General features: G+C 40.1%; 1 protein-coding gene across 5 annotated transcripts in view; it reads left to right on the top strand.

Moving 5' to 3' along the window:
- Window positions 1–14,425, top strand: part of osp (myosin phosphatase Rho interacting protein outspread) — a 220,273-nt gene that overhangs the window by 82,326 nt on the left and 123,522 nt on the right. The gene's annotated exons all lie outside the window — the stretch shown is intronic.

The following is a 14,425-nucleotide window of genomic DNA, read 5'->3' on the forward strand; positions in this document are numbered from 1 at the left end:
CATTTTTCTGAGGGTTTATATATAGAGGTAGGTTATTAATTTTATTAGGCTAGTTCAGTTTGTGAGGACACGTTGGTTTGTTCATTTCTGTCTATTTTATAATAATTTATTAATATAGCAATTTTTATTGTGATTCGTTATTATTAGTCAGTCTAATAATTTCATTAATCAGCCTTATAATTCTGCATGAATTTGCTTATTTTTAATGACTATACTCATAATGATTTATGAACTTGTTAATCTTATTTAACTGGAATGTAGAAATTTATGAATGTATTCACTGTATTATATTGATTCTTACAGGTAATTTATCAATTTTATTAATTAACTAGACTTGTCATGTCCTATGAATTTGTCAATTTTATTAATCAGCTAAGTTTGTCATGATCTATAAATTTATCAATTTTATTAATCAACTAGATTTGTCATGATCTATAAATTTATCAATTTAATTAATCAACTAGATATATCATTATCTATAAATCTATCAATTTTATCAATCAAGTAGATTTGTCATAACCTATGAATTTTTCTTAATCAATTTGTCTTACAATTATAGAATTGTACAACAATTATAGACAGAATAATTCAATCAAGCAAAGTAATCAACAACAAACAGCAATTAATTGAAAACAACAAACGGTTCATCAAAAGAAACGTGAATGAATTAAATTTATAAAGAAAGAAACGTTGATGCGTCGAGACGATCCAAGATGGCCGCCATTCCCTCGCATAGAAAAACGTGGCGAACGCGTATGAAATATCGCGACGCGTATGAAATATCGAATCTGATCCGCGGTAATTCGATCGTGAAAAGAAAGAGAGCGAGCAACGAATCGAACAACGATGACGACGACGAGGTATCGCTTTCCGCGACGTTTTGTCGTGGCGCGGTATTAAAATTCCTCGCGTTCGAACGAGGCGAGAATTCGATTTTGTTCGTTCTAACAACGCGCTGCTGCGAATACGAAGCGTATGAAACGTATTCTATGAAAATGTCACGTATTTCGGTGAAACTCGCTTATTTCCGCGTTTATTTTTTTTTAAACGTGCATAACTACGAACTTTGTAACTCGTATAAAAAATCGCCGGGGAAACAATCGGTAATCTCCATTCAAAATGCATGTTTGACATCAGTGAATTCCTAGTTCAATAAACAAAGAGCTCGTCGTTCTTTTATTAGGAAATCTCTGCTCGCACCTATTTGCATAACAAAACCCGTACACCAAATGCATATTCCTGCTCTTTACCAACAATTTGCATTTTAATTTCAACGTGTTACTGCACAATCGGTCCTCCATTGTCGCAGATTTCAAAACGCGTAAACAAATTATTTATGCTCGAGAAATCGTCTCGCTCGAGATCGTCTCGTACAACTTGTAATTATTAGGAATTTCGTCCCGTGGTATCTGAATAATGTATGCACTTACAAGCAGTCTAACACGGTACACCTTGTATCCCCCGACCGCGATAACAAGGTGTTGAGAAATAAGTTAGAGAAAGCTTTGACAGCCGGCAAGTCGTAAACTTTCACGCGATGTCTTCCAGCAACCAAACTCTTTCGATCATTTTTACAGAGTCTACGAAAGTGCTCATTCAATTTGCGCACTCCTCGGTGGGTAACCACTTGTGGTTACTGATATTTTTCTTCGTAGAAATGTCCCCGTGCTTTTCCTTGTCTCGTGACCTCTCCAAACGCCAAACGTCGATGAATGAAATAACCTTTCTGTCGAACACGTAATTCTGAATCGTAGGCATTTTGTGCGACATCTTTGTGGAGTTAAAGGTGGGTTAGGAATGTTAGCGTGTCTGGATGCACACATGTGATGAAGGATGTTTTTCCACACATATGATGAAGGATGTTTTTTTACACATATGATGAAGGATGTTTTTTTACACATATGATGAAGGATGTTTTTCCACACATATGATGAAGGATGTTTTTCCACACATATGATGAAGGATGTTTTTTTACACATATGATGAAAGATGTTTTTTTACACATATGATGAAGGATGTTTTTCCACACATATGTATGATGAAGGATGTTTTTCCACACATATGATGAAGGATGTTTTTCCACACATATGATGAAGGATGTTTTTCCACACATATGATGAAGAATGTTTTTTCACACATATGATGAAGGATTTTTCTCGTTTCTCTTTTATTTTTTATATGAACAATTAATGTGGTCACTATTATGTCTCTATTATTTTTTATATGAAACTAAGGTAACTGCTCACAGTTACATCGTACATGATCACTCTAACCGATGTTACAGTGAATACAAGAAGATATGCAAGGAGCAGTATGGTCACTATAATCGATGTTACATATGATGTTATATCTCCTTGTATTCCCAGAGTTCATGTGACACAAGGACGTTGATATGGAAATGTAGAGTTACATGTCTAGCATTGCTTATCGAAATAACAGTATCACATTCGAACTGTTAGTGTGTTTAAGCATATCGAGCTATTAGTGTGTTCAATCGGGAATGTTGAGTCACTATATCCAGGTGCAAGCATTCGTAAACATGTCAAGTAGAGTGTCAAGTTAACGTGTAAAGAGTTCTTAGCAAGTGAAGCCCAGTTTGAAGCGTCGAGTTAGCGCGAAGAGTAATTAACATCGAGCAATTAGCGTGTCAAGTCGGTAGCCTTGAATTGTTAGAGTAATGCATCGTAGCGTGTAAAATAATTAACTTAGCTTGTTAAACCTGGATCGAGTCCACAATTATTAGCATAGCGTATCAACCGTTAGCAAATCGAAATGATCAGCGAGAAAACGTAATTTTTACGGTAATTTATAGGAATTGATTTCTAATAGAATGAAATTTAAAGTTAATTTAGCATTTCTTGTAGAGATACCCGCGGGCGTCGAGTCTCCATTCGGTGAATTTCGTTGCACAATCGAACGTCGGATTTCTCTCGGCAAAAAGCAACCTCTTCGTTAATACGACACGATGCCGTCGCTCACGGTACTCGGTGACTAGTTCGATCGGTAATCCGAGCCGGGAGAAGTGGCAAGAAGACCCGGAAGAGTACGCGAAGAAAACCTTCGTAACAGGGCAGAGGATTGCCTCCGTGGTGAATGGCGTACGATCCGATCTTATCTCTTTGCCGGTGCGGCTTCGGTTCGCTTTTGATACGTTTCCAGAAAACACGTTTAATGCATCTGCACAAAATTTCACCAACGAATTTTCAAATTCCGAAACTTTCTCTAAATATGTATCTTGGAAGTTTCATTCTTCTGATCGATTTCAAACATCCTTTGACCCTTTGCGCTCGAGAGGTGACTCTCAGTCACCATTTTATTTAACACTAGATTTACGGAACCCGTCAAAATGCCGGATAGGTCTATTTTATATGACAACTTGTTAAGAAATTTTTGTAAACATGTCAACTTTCAGCAAAAGAATCAATGTTTTAGGCAGTTCATATCATCTGCAATTTATTTATTTCTCTACTTTAGTTCAAATTTAAATATAAGTGACCATCAAACGTCCGTAAATCCAGTGTTAATGCAATAATTTGAAATAAGCATTATTTAACTGATTCTATGATATGACACGTGCGATGTATACACATAGCGAAACAAATACTGGAAATTATTAGTAGAGAAGTAATAAACCTCAAAAGAGTTCATTTAACTTTCTAACTCAATTTTAAAATTGCTATTTGCAAACAGTCAAATTACCTCCGAGTGCAAACGAGTCCTATAAAGTGAAGGTGGAATTGAGATACAAAACGGGGAATAGAAGTAATGTAGCGGTACAGTGATAACGTACGATAGTTGATAAGAGAAAGAATAGAATTCCAAGGTATCTTGGTATCTACAATAGAAGGATTATAGATACAAGATTTTTAGTTCTATCTCTCTACTATTCTTGATAACATTTTCGCGTAATACTTTATAACCCTTTGTCCAGGAATAAAAATCAATTTTATCTCGAATCGAAACTCCACGCATAAGAAATAAAACCTTGTAATCACCGTTACACTAGTTTAACGCTCGTTCACCTCGTTGAACATTTCTATTCACCTTCATAATTTAATATCTAAAAATTGATAATACACAAACAATTATCCACGCCACTTTTCCACGCTTGATTTCTATTAGTCTCGCTTCTCGTTTCGCGTCTACCGCAAGATACCGTACAGATTTTCACCGATAACTCGATCTAATTACTGAATATCGAACACCTGCCAGTCCATGCAAATCGAATCCTTCTGATTATTATTAGCACGATTAGGGCAGCTGATTTTTCGCGGGGAGTTAATGAGCCGCTGAACTCGCTAATACGGATTTTTCTGCCACGTTGGCAATCAATCACGCTTTGAACCGGGTATGGAAATTACATTTGTGATGTGATTAATGAAGCTTCGACGATGAGAGTACGGGTCCTCGAGTCGCAACATTCGTATAATATATCACAACTAGAAAATGATAGTACAATAATTGAAATCCGTGTCCCTCTTTCCCGCCAATTTTGTACACGTGTTCGGAGTTGTTTCTGAGAGATTGTTTTAGAGTGTGGAAACTTTTTAATGGACATTTGTTAACAGAAGGATGTTTAAGCATTTAATTAAATTTTCAAAGAAAATTGCACAGGTTTTTAACAGTTCAAGATTAATGGACATTTGTTAACAGAACGATATTTAAACATTTAACTAAATTTTCAAAGAAAATTGCACAGGTTTTTAACAGTTCAAGATTAATAGGTATTTATTAACAGAACGATATTTAAACATTTAACTAAATTTTCAAAGAAAATTGCACAGGTTTTTAATAGTTCAAGATTAATGGGTATTTATTAACAGAAGGATGTTTAAACATTTAATTAAATTTTCACAGAAATTTGCACAGGTTTTTAACAGTTCAAGATTAATGGGTATTTATTAACAGAAGGATGTTTAAACATTTAATTAAATTTTCAAAGAAAATTGCACAGGTTTTTAACAGTTCAAGGATGACATAAGACTGACTGCAAAATTAAACGAACAACAATGATGCTTTACTGCAATGATGCTTTTTTCAACGAACACCACTTGCAATTCCCATAAACTTCGTTCACACTGAAAAGGAATAACTCTAATCATTAGTGGGTCACATAAATAATACCAATAAATGTCTACAAGAAAAAAAATAATTTTTAAGAGATCGAAACACGAAGAAACTTCAACGTTGCTGGAAGAAAATAAGGAAAGTGTGTATCAGCAAAATTGCATGATAAAGCCTTGCGACTATAATTGAATAACCATCAAAGGGATTCTTTAGACTCGTTCCTTTTCGTCATGAAAATAGCCTTCGACAATTATGTTGTCGATCGTTGAAGTAGGAATTAAATAATAATTGATTCCCGGAGCAAATGGGCAGAACTCGATAAAACGAATCGAACAGTTTCCTCCGTTAACAACATAATTCCACGCAAAGCGCATCTGCACACGAATCACGTTCGAATGGTCGCTATCAATTACTCCGAAGGTGTATCGAGATCGTGTACGCGAGAGATCACAAAGTGTAATTTCGAGGATAAAGTGTTGACGATTACAGGCCCGACCGGGTCGTTTAAACGTTAAACGTTGCCTGGGAGAAGAAAGGAAACCGGTAATTGAACGTTCGATTTAAGATGGAGAAACACAAAGAGGGAAGAAGGGTTTTGCATCGAAACCTGTCGATCTAATAATTTTGATAAGAGGAATCCAGGCGTGATGCTGCTTCACGAATCCCGGCGTCAATTCGTGAAATCGAGGAGCAGCGTGAGAACCGAGGGAAAAAGAATCGCGTTCTGGCATTCGCGATGGAAGAAGGTAGGCAGACAATCGAGTCGTTAGGGGAGCAAATTAAGGTCGACGTCCTCCTCGGCACGAGCCGGAGACCTCGATTTTAAAATTCACTTTCGTCACCGTCGCCCTCGGCCGATACCAGCTGCAACACGGCCCTGAGGCAACATCAACGGCCGAGCTGAGAACGTTCGCGAGTCGATAATTAATTTCGCGGTCTCTTATGGAAGGATCCCCGTCGACGCGAATGGAAAGGCCCGTTTCGGTAACCAGCTGCTCAAACTGGGACACTTAATTTAATCAACTAACTGGGACGTTTGGATCGTTCGTTTTTCATCATTTTTCTGTTATTAATCATTTCTTGGCCGGATCACGGCTTATTGATATGCAACCGGTGCGCACCAGTAGGCACTGATGGATAGTCACCTTCGCGGCTCGAAAATATACAATTTCTCTTTCTAAATCGGAGTAATTGAAATCTGTATTGCGTCACTTTTATGCTGCATTTATATTACTCCGCGTTAGTGTCCAGTATGTTTGGACAACATACAAGTTGGTTGGTTTCTTGATAATATCTTAATAATGATCAAATATAGCGTTGAGGGTTTAGAAGATATTTTAGCAAGATTGACTTGGACACAGTAAGTCAAACTTCCTTGAGATGGTGCAAATAATTTTTCTAATTAGCTAAATGATAAACTGATGTACACAAAGAGACAGACATTCTGAGCAGTCTTCTTTGATCCAATTTCCAGATACAATGGTACCAATATCTTACGTTTATATCTTCATCTCACATTGGTATCAGTAATTTACTGGACAGTTCATAGAAGCCGATACAAATAGTCTCGATAACAAGTATCTGCTAATAGAATCGCGAACGCTACCGTTCTTTGCCGATTGTATAGCAGAGCAAATATTTGTATGCAGCTTACTGTAAGTCCAGCGATCGGAACTTTTTCTCCAAATAAAACGAGCAATAACGTATCCATTGAACAGCGTACCGACAGTCACCTGCTCAATTTGCAGCTCGATTCGCTGAACCGCTTGGAAGTTAGATACCGAGAAAAGGGGTCCACGGAATCGATATTTCAATCGAAACGTGACGCAACGGGTCGGTCCATTTAGTCGTCAAACGCCATTTCACGACATTCCTTGTAAAACAAAGTATCGGCTCACGTAGTGCCGGGGTGCGGTTTCGCAAGCCACGTGCCTCGCTGCACCTTCGCGATTTATCGAGGCTTTTCGAAGCGGTCGATTTCTTTCCGCCTCGCCGTTCCTTCGTTTCGTCCACTCACCGTCGCTCGACTTCGCCAACGGAGTCCTTTGCTAATGACGAGCACACGCGTCCAACTCTTATCTGATCACCTGTCTGTACGGCGTTTGACGAGTGGACAGGTGGTCGTGTGTGCTGCCCACCACGGAAATAGAACGGAGAACTTTCGCGTCGAGATGCTACGCGCCAAATCACCGTGCGATTCATTGCGTTTCAGAATGTGCATAATCATGCGCTGACTTATGGCGCGGGGACTTACGGAATATAGCGCAGGTAGTTTCGGAGTGTTGAAATGCATAGAGTTAAATTAAGGTGTTTTGAAGTATAGTATGTTGAATTACAGCGCTTTGTTGTGAAGCGCTGTGTGGAATCACAGCGCTTGCGATCACCATTCGTCGATTTACAACGCTTAGAATTACTACGCGTGGAATTACTGTGTATTGAATTACCACGCGTCGAATTACCACGCGTGGAATTACCACGCGTGGAATTACTACGTGTTGAATTACCACGCGTTGAAATTCTACGCGTGGAATCACCACGCGTGGAATCACCATGCGTCGAATTACCACGCGTCGAATTACCACGCGTTGAATCGCTACGCGTGGAATTACCAGGCATCGAATTACCACGCGTTGAATCGCTACGCGTGGAATTACTACGCATCGAATTACCACGTGTCGAATTACTACGTGTTGAATCACCACGCGTGGAATTACTACGCATCGAATTACCACGCGTGGAATTACTACATGTTGAATCACCACGCGTGGAATTACTACGCATCGAATTACCACGTGTCGAATTACCATGCGTTGAATTTCTACGCGTGGAATCACCACGCATCGAATTACCACGTGTCGAATTACCACGCGTGGAGTTACTACGTGTTGAATCACCACGCGTGGAATTACTACGCATCGAATTACCACGCGTGGAATTACCACGCGTGGAATTACTACGTGTTGAATCACCACGTGTGGAATTACTACGCATCGAATTACCACGTGTCGAATTACCACGCGTTGAATTCCTACGCGTGGAATCACCACGCGTCGAATTACCACGCGTGGAATTACTACATGTTGAATCACCACGCGTGGAATTACTACGCATCGAATTACCACGTGTCGAATTACCATGCGTTGAATTTCTACGCGTGGAATCACCACGCATCGAATTACCACGCGTCGAATTACCACGCGTGGAATTACTACGTGTTGAATTATTACGCGTCGAATTACTACGCATGGAATTACTGCGCGTCGAATTACTACGCGCCGAATTACTACGCATGGAATTACTGCGCGTCGAATTACTACGCGTCGAATTATTACGCATCGAGTTACTACGCGTTGAATTACAGCACGCCGAATTGTAATGCGCCGAGTTACTACGCGTCCAGATATCCAGGTCTACATCCCGCACTTGCGCCAATAACGATGGTTAAAAAGGTGGCATCGGAGACTATTGTTCATCGAAGTTCCTTATTTCAGGCTGGAAACCCGGTTAGTTCGCGGAATTTCTTTGTCCAGTCGGCTCCGCAAAGCCTCTTGGACGAGAAACAAAGTAGCGCAATGACTCTTCGGGAAGCGCACGAATTGGAGTGGACTCGCAACGATGTAATATTGTAAGAGGGTATGGCTCGCACGCGGTCGCTTTGAGAGCCAGGAAGAGCGGGCAGACGCTAGTGAGATCGTATCGGCTGATATTCAATGCGATATAACTCATTCTAGGTATGGACTATCCCGAGTACACCGACACGCTCGCCTGCACCTACACGGCTTATCCGCTCAAGCTCCCGCGACACGCAGCCAATTTCACTTGGAAAACTTCCCTATATCTTTTGTTATCTCGCCAATTTCTTATTTCACCAATCTTCCTGCCGTAAACGATTGTACGCTTGATATTACCGCGTCCGTCTTCCCAGATCACTGTAGTCGATATTACCAGCCAACGAGGTTAATGGCAGCATTAAATACTCGTTTATTTACCAGCGCATTTCAAATATTTAATATCGACTGATTGCTTTTATGCAACGAGCTCCTAGTTTATCGACTCTGATGCGCACCTTTTAACGACCCGTTAGTGACCTGTTTATTAAATCCCGTGCTAAATGCTCTATTGATCAGACGCGCGAAGTTCCGAGTATTTTATTTACTGTTTGGTTGTACTTATAGTGAGATGATCGTTAAATATGGTGCAGGTCTTAAGAAGGTATTTTATTACCTGTACATATGTAGTTCTAAAGTTCATTTCATATACAAATAAGTGTTCACAATTATTTGTGAAAATCAGAAAAGATGCAGTTAACAGTGAAATATCAAGAAGGCAAATTTGTTAATAATAATTATTTTGTATTTTCTCAATATTGTAACTCAAAATTGATTTACATACAAGCTTAAAGCGATCAAAATAACATCTGATTCAAAAATCTTGACATGTTAATAAAGAGGTACTTTCAAACGATCCCGTATCCGATAACAGCATCATTTATCTTCCACGTATGTCAATTTCCTAAAAAAAGAATGAAACGTCAGAAACGTCTAGGCGGACTGCATTAAACGAAACGGTTCATTGCAATCGACCTCTCGGTACTTCCTGCAAAATCGAGTTAACGGTTATCGGTTGTATCGCCTCCTTTTAAGTAGCTTCCCTCGAATGTAATCCGTTAGTGGCCCAAATAAGTGTCATTCGCGAGTCGCGCACCGATATGAATTAATTAAAACTCGTTGATGTCGGTCGGCAGAATCGATCGTCGACGTTGCTTTCGAGCCCGTGTCGTCTCTTTTTCGCTACCGTTACTCGATCCAAATTAATCCCGACCGATCCGACTGCTGCTGGGCTCAATTAACACTCGATATTTCAATTATTCGTCCTCCGAGGACCACCTTCCTCTCTTCCTTGCAGTCGTTCGCTTAATTGGACGAGCTTCAACCTCGACCCACTAACGATCTCTCCTTTTCATTCCTGTTTCATCGCAAATTAATTTGCTGCGAATAATTAAATAAAACTTCCATTCTTTTTTAACTGTCATAACTTCGTTCAATTTCGAGTACTAGTAATTGATCATGTAGGATGAATTTTTTATGTTTGCAAAGGGAATAAGTGCGGGTTATAGTTTCAAGTGTTGTAATTCAGTGCAACGTATCTCATTGCATTATGATTGAAAGAGTTGTGGTTCCATCGGGAAATTGGAAGCTGGGGAATTTGGGATTTGGGGAAAATGGAATATGGGGAATTTGGGATTTGGAGAAATCGGAATCTGGGGAATTTGGAATCTGAGGATTTGGAATTTGGGGGATTGGGGATTTGGGGAATTTAGAATTTGGGGAATTTGGAATTTGGGAAATTTGGAATTGGGGGGATTGGGAATTAGGGGAATTTGGAATTTGGGAAATTTGGAATTTGGGGAATTTGGAATTTGGGGAATTTGAAATTGGGGGAATTTGGAATTTGGGGAATGTGGAATTTGGGGAATTTGGAATTTGGGAAATTTGGAATTGGGGGAATTTGGAATTGGGGGAATTTGGAATTAGGGGAATTTGGAATTTGGGGAATGTGGAATTTGGGGAATGTGGAATTTGGGGAATTTGGAATTGGGGGAATTTGGAATTTGGGGAATATGGAATTTGGGGAATGTGGAATTTGGGGAATTTGGAATTTGGGGAATGTGGAATTTGGGGAATGTGGAATTTGGAGAATTTGGAATTGGGGGAATTTGTAATTTGGGGAATTTGGAATTTTGGAAATTTGGAATTGGGGAATTTAGAACTTGGGGAATTTGAAACCTCGATTACTTTTAGAACTCCTCAGATTTTCAGAGAACATAACCGCTCTCATGCATCCTAATCAAAATCTGAGCACTCGTTTGGAAAGCAGAACATTTCAATTAAAATTATTCATTAAGAAAATAATTTAGACTCACAGTTTGTTTCTTGACAGCAATTATTTTTCCAGCCTTCCAGATGCGATCTATGTTGCGTCCGCACTTCCTTTTCTATATCAAGTTCATAGACCCTGGCAACTGAAATTCGCGTTAGAGGCAAAAAAAGAAAAAAATTGATAAATGCATTCAGTAGACGATAAAAATGAGATGTAACGAGCCGAACGAGTTGAATTTGATTTTCAACTAGCGACCGCGTTACGCTGGCGTGATCCAACTAATTTCTTAACGATTCCCGTTTTTACCGAGTCCCGTGAACAGTCATCAACTTGTTCGCGATCTTAACCTGGAATGCGAAGGATCGCGCGCGAATCTCGCCGTTCTCGAATCGTTTCTGTCCAAGGTGATTCGGATGACAGGATGAGTCATGCCTCGATTCAGGACTACATTCCACCTCAATGAGATACAACATTTCGCGAAAAAAGTACCGTGTCGCGGATCAGATTCGACCGCGACTTCTTCGCTGTTCGATTCTTCCTACAAGAGTTCATCTAGTAGATATGTTGGATTGACGAAGTGTTGGAGTGTTGAGGAGGTTTGAAGATTTGGGGTTTGGGAGTTAGGGTTAGGAGTTGGAGTTTGGGAGTTAGGCTTAGAAGTTGAGGTTTGGGAGTTTGGGAGTTAGGCTTAGAAGTTGGGGTTTGTGAGTTAGGGAGTTTGGGAGTTAGACTTAGGAGTTGGGGTTTGTGAGTTAGGGAGTTTGGGAGTTAGGCGTAGGAGTTGGGGTTTGTGAGTTAGGGTTAGGATGTGGGGTTTGGGAGTATGAGAATATGGGATTGTGGAGATCTAGAAATATGGGGACTTGGATGAGAAAATTCGGAGTTTGGGTATTTAGGAGTTCAAGTATCTGGAGATTTCTACATTCGGGAATACTGTGTTTGGGTGTTTGATAATATGGGATTATGGGAATCTTGGAATTTGGGGACTTGAATAAGGTAATTTAAGGTTTACATGTTTAGAAGTCCACAAATCTAAATATTTCAATATTTGACAATTTGTGAACTTAAAAGTTTGAGAAATTTAAGAATCAGCAGGTTGACCAATTAGAACATTGGAAGGTTGGAAAATGAAGTTATTATAAAATACACAAATTATAAAACAGGTCATATTTGAGGATTTCGATATATAACAATTTGACAAATTACAAAACTGGAAAGCTTGTGAATTTACAAGTTCAGCCACTTAATCTAAAAATCCATAAATTGTAGAATAAAAAACAAGTATGCAAAACATCCACAAATTTGGCGATTTAAAAGTTAGCATACGTCTCGAGCAGAAAACTACGTTTCGCTCGAGTGCACCTGTATTTTAAAACTCGTAAGAGGTTTTCGCGAGTGACTCAACGGATCGACGTAACCGAAGTGCGTCGTTGAGGATGTTACATCACAGAGAATCGAGAAGGTCGTACTCGAACGCGGAATAACAGAAATTCGACCGGTTTGACATACACTTGTTCGCGATAGGACTCGGTAGCAGTCTGGTTCGAACGGTAAATCGAGTCTCGTAAAAATCCTGGCGAACAATAATAAGGTTACGCAACAGGGATCGGGCAGCGATGTAACGCGCTGTTATCGTAAATGTTAACAAGCCCGGTATCTTCGATCGCGAACTCGAAGACAATTTTATCAAGGGACCGGAGGCGAAATCGCGACGGTAATTGTTGTTATCGCGGGATCCTCTTCCTGCAGCCGCTTCCTGAAACGAAAACGAGAAGCACGCGAGAGAGTTCGCCTTGGAAAGGTCACTAGGAGGTGGTTCGGAAAGGTCGTGTCGGTTTAACCGAACGAAGAAGAAGAGGAAGGAGAAGAAGAAGATGCTAACGACGAGCACGCGGTTCTCTTGGGCGAACGGTGAAAGCGAGTCTCCATTAATGTTCCTCTTGGTTGACGACTTCAAAGGTTCGCGTGTGTGTACGTGCATATTTGAGCTGCCCTGCAGACTTCCGGTCAGCGCGTCGTTGGAACCCTGAGACGCGTTTCAAGGAGTTGATGATGGACCTGGCTTAGTGCCACGGTCATTAGGCTCCATTGTAACCCGCTGCTCTTTCAAACTTCTCTTTCGATCTCGCAATTAGACACGCGATTAACTAGGATTTGTTGCTGCAAAAATCCAGGTACCGTTGCTGGATTTTATATTCTTATATGGCTTTGAGGAATGTGCTGATCGATGTTTACGTATTCTGTTCGATAGGCGATATAATGTATGGTGTTGTAGCGCGGAGTCACGTGGGTGAGGACAAGCGGAGGACGAAATGTGACGCGTTGACATATAACATAATGAGAATTTTTTAAAAATTTATTCTAATAATTTACAAACGTGGAAGTCCTGAAAATTTGCAAATGTGGTAGATTGAAAAATGTAGAAAACCTTACGAGCTCGAGTATCTGAAAATCTATCCCGTGGCAATATACCTCGCGGCAATATAGGAGTCTAAATTTGAAATTTAAAGAACAGAGGCCGAATGGCGCGAGAATCGATGGATAAACTGTACGGCAACATTCTTAAGACACTTTCTTCGCGCACGGTTTCACTGAATGCATAATCAATTTCGCGAGACGTTTTACATAATCCTAGACGCGAAAAGTCGACGGCTACCGGTTAAGAAGGTGAATCCCGTGAATTTGCGAACGTACGTAAATGAAGGAGCACGCGTGGATCGACAATAGTCGAGGCTCGGCGAGCCTCGGTATGTACAGTTATAGAGATAAGACCCTCCTCGAAGGATCACGATTACAACCTGCGGCCCCATCGTTCAACAGGATCTCCAACGGATCCTACGTATCTCGGTTATGGCGTTCCACCTAATTCCAGATCCTGTTTACAAACAGCCCATGATAACGGAGCATCTTGTGTTGCGTAATGCATCACAAAAAATTCATCTCTTACAAGAAACAACGCAGCTTCTTTTTTCCTTCGAGATCTCAATTAAACGATAACGCGTTTAAATATTACTATCTCTTTTTTTTTCGTATTTTAATCGCTGTGTCTCGACCGCTTACTTGCCTTTTTGGAGGAAAGAATGTTGCCTTAATAGGCGAGTCAAGTAACCTACTTGAATAATTTACCATAGTGACGATCTCTTGATAAGGTAGTCGATTTTTCGAATAGTTTGCGAGGTGTTGCAGAATTGAATGATCAAATTGTCTTCGTGTATTTGTATGAATTAGTTGTTCATTCTATCACCAAGATTCTCGCGCATTAGATCGTGCATTAGAATTTCAAGGGTTACAGTTATACGCGGTAGTTTGTCATGCATTAGAATTCCAAGCTTTAGAGTTACGTGCATTGTACTGCCGTGCTTCAAATCGCTGTACACTAGAATTACAAGCTTTACGGTTACTCGCGTTATATTGCCACGCGTTATATCGCTATATACCACAATTCCAGGCTACGGAATTATACGCGTTATATTGCCAC

Source organism: Megachile rotundata, chromosome 4 (assembly GCF_050947335.1).
Source record: "Megachile rotundata isolate GNS110a chromosome 4, iyMegRotu1, whole genome shotgun sequence".
NCBI classification, from domain to species: domain Eukaryota; kingdom Metazoa; phylum Arthropoda; class Insecta; order Hymenoptera; family Megachilidae; genus Megachile; species Megachile rotundata.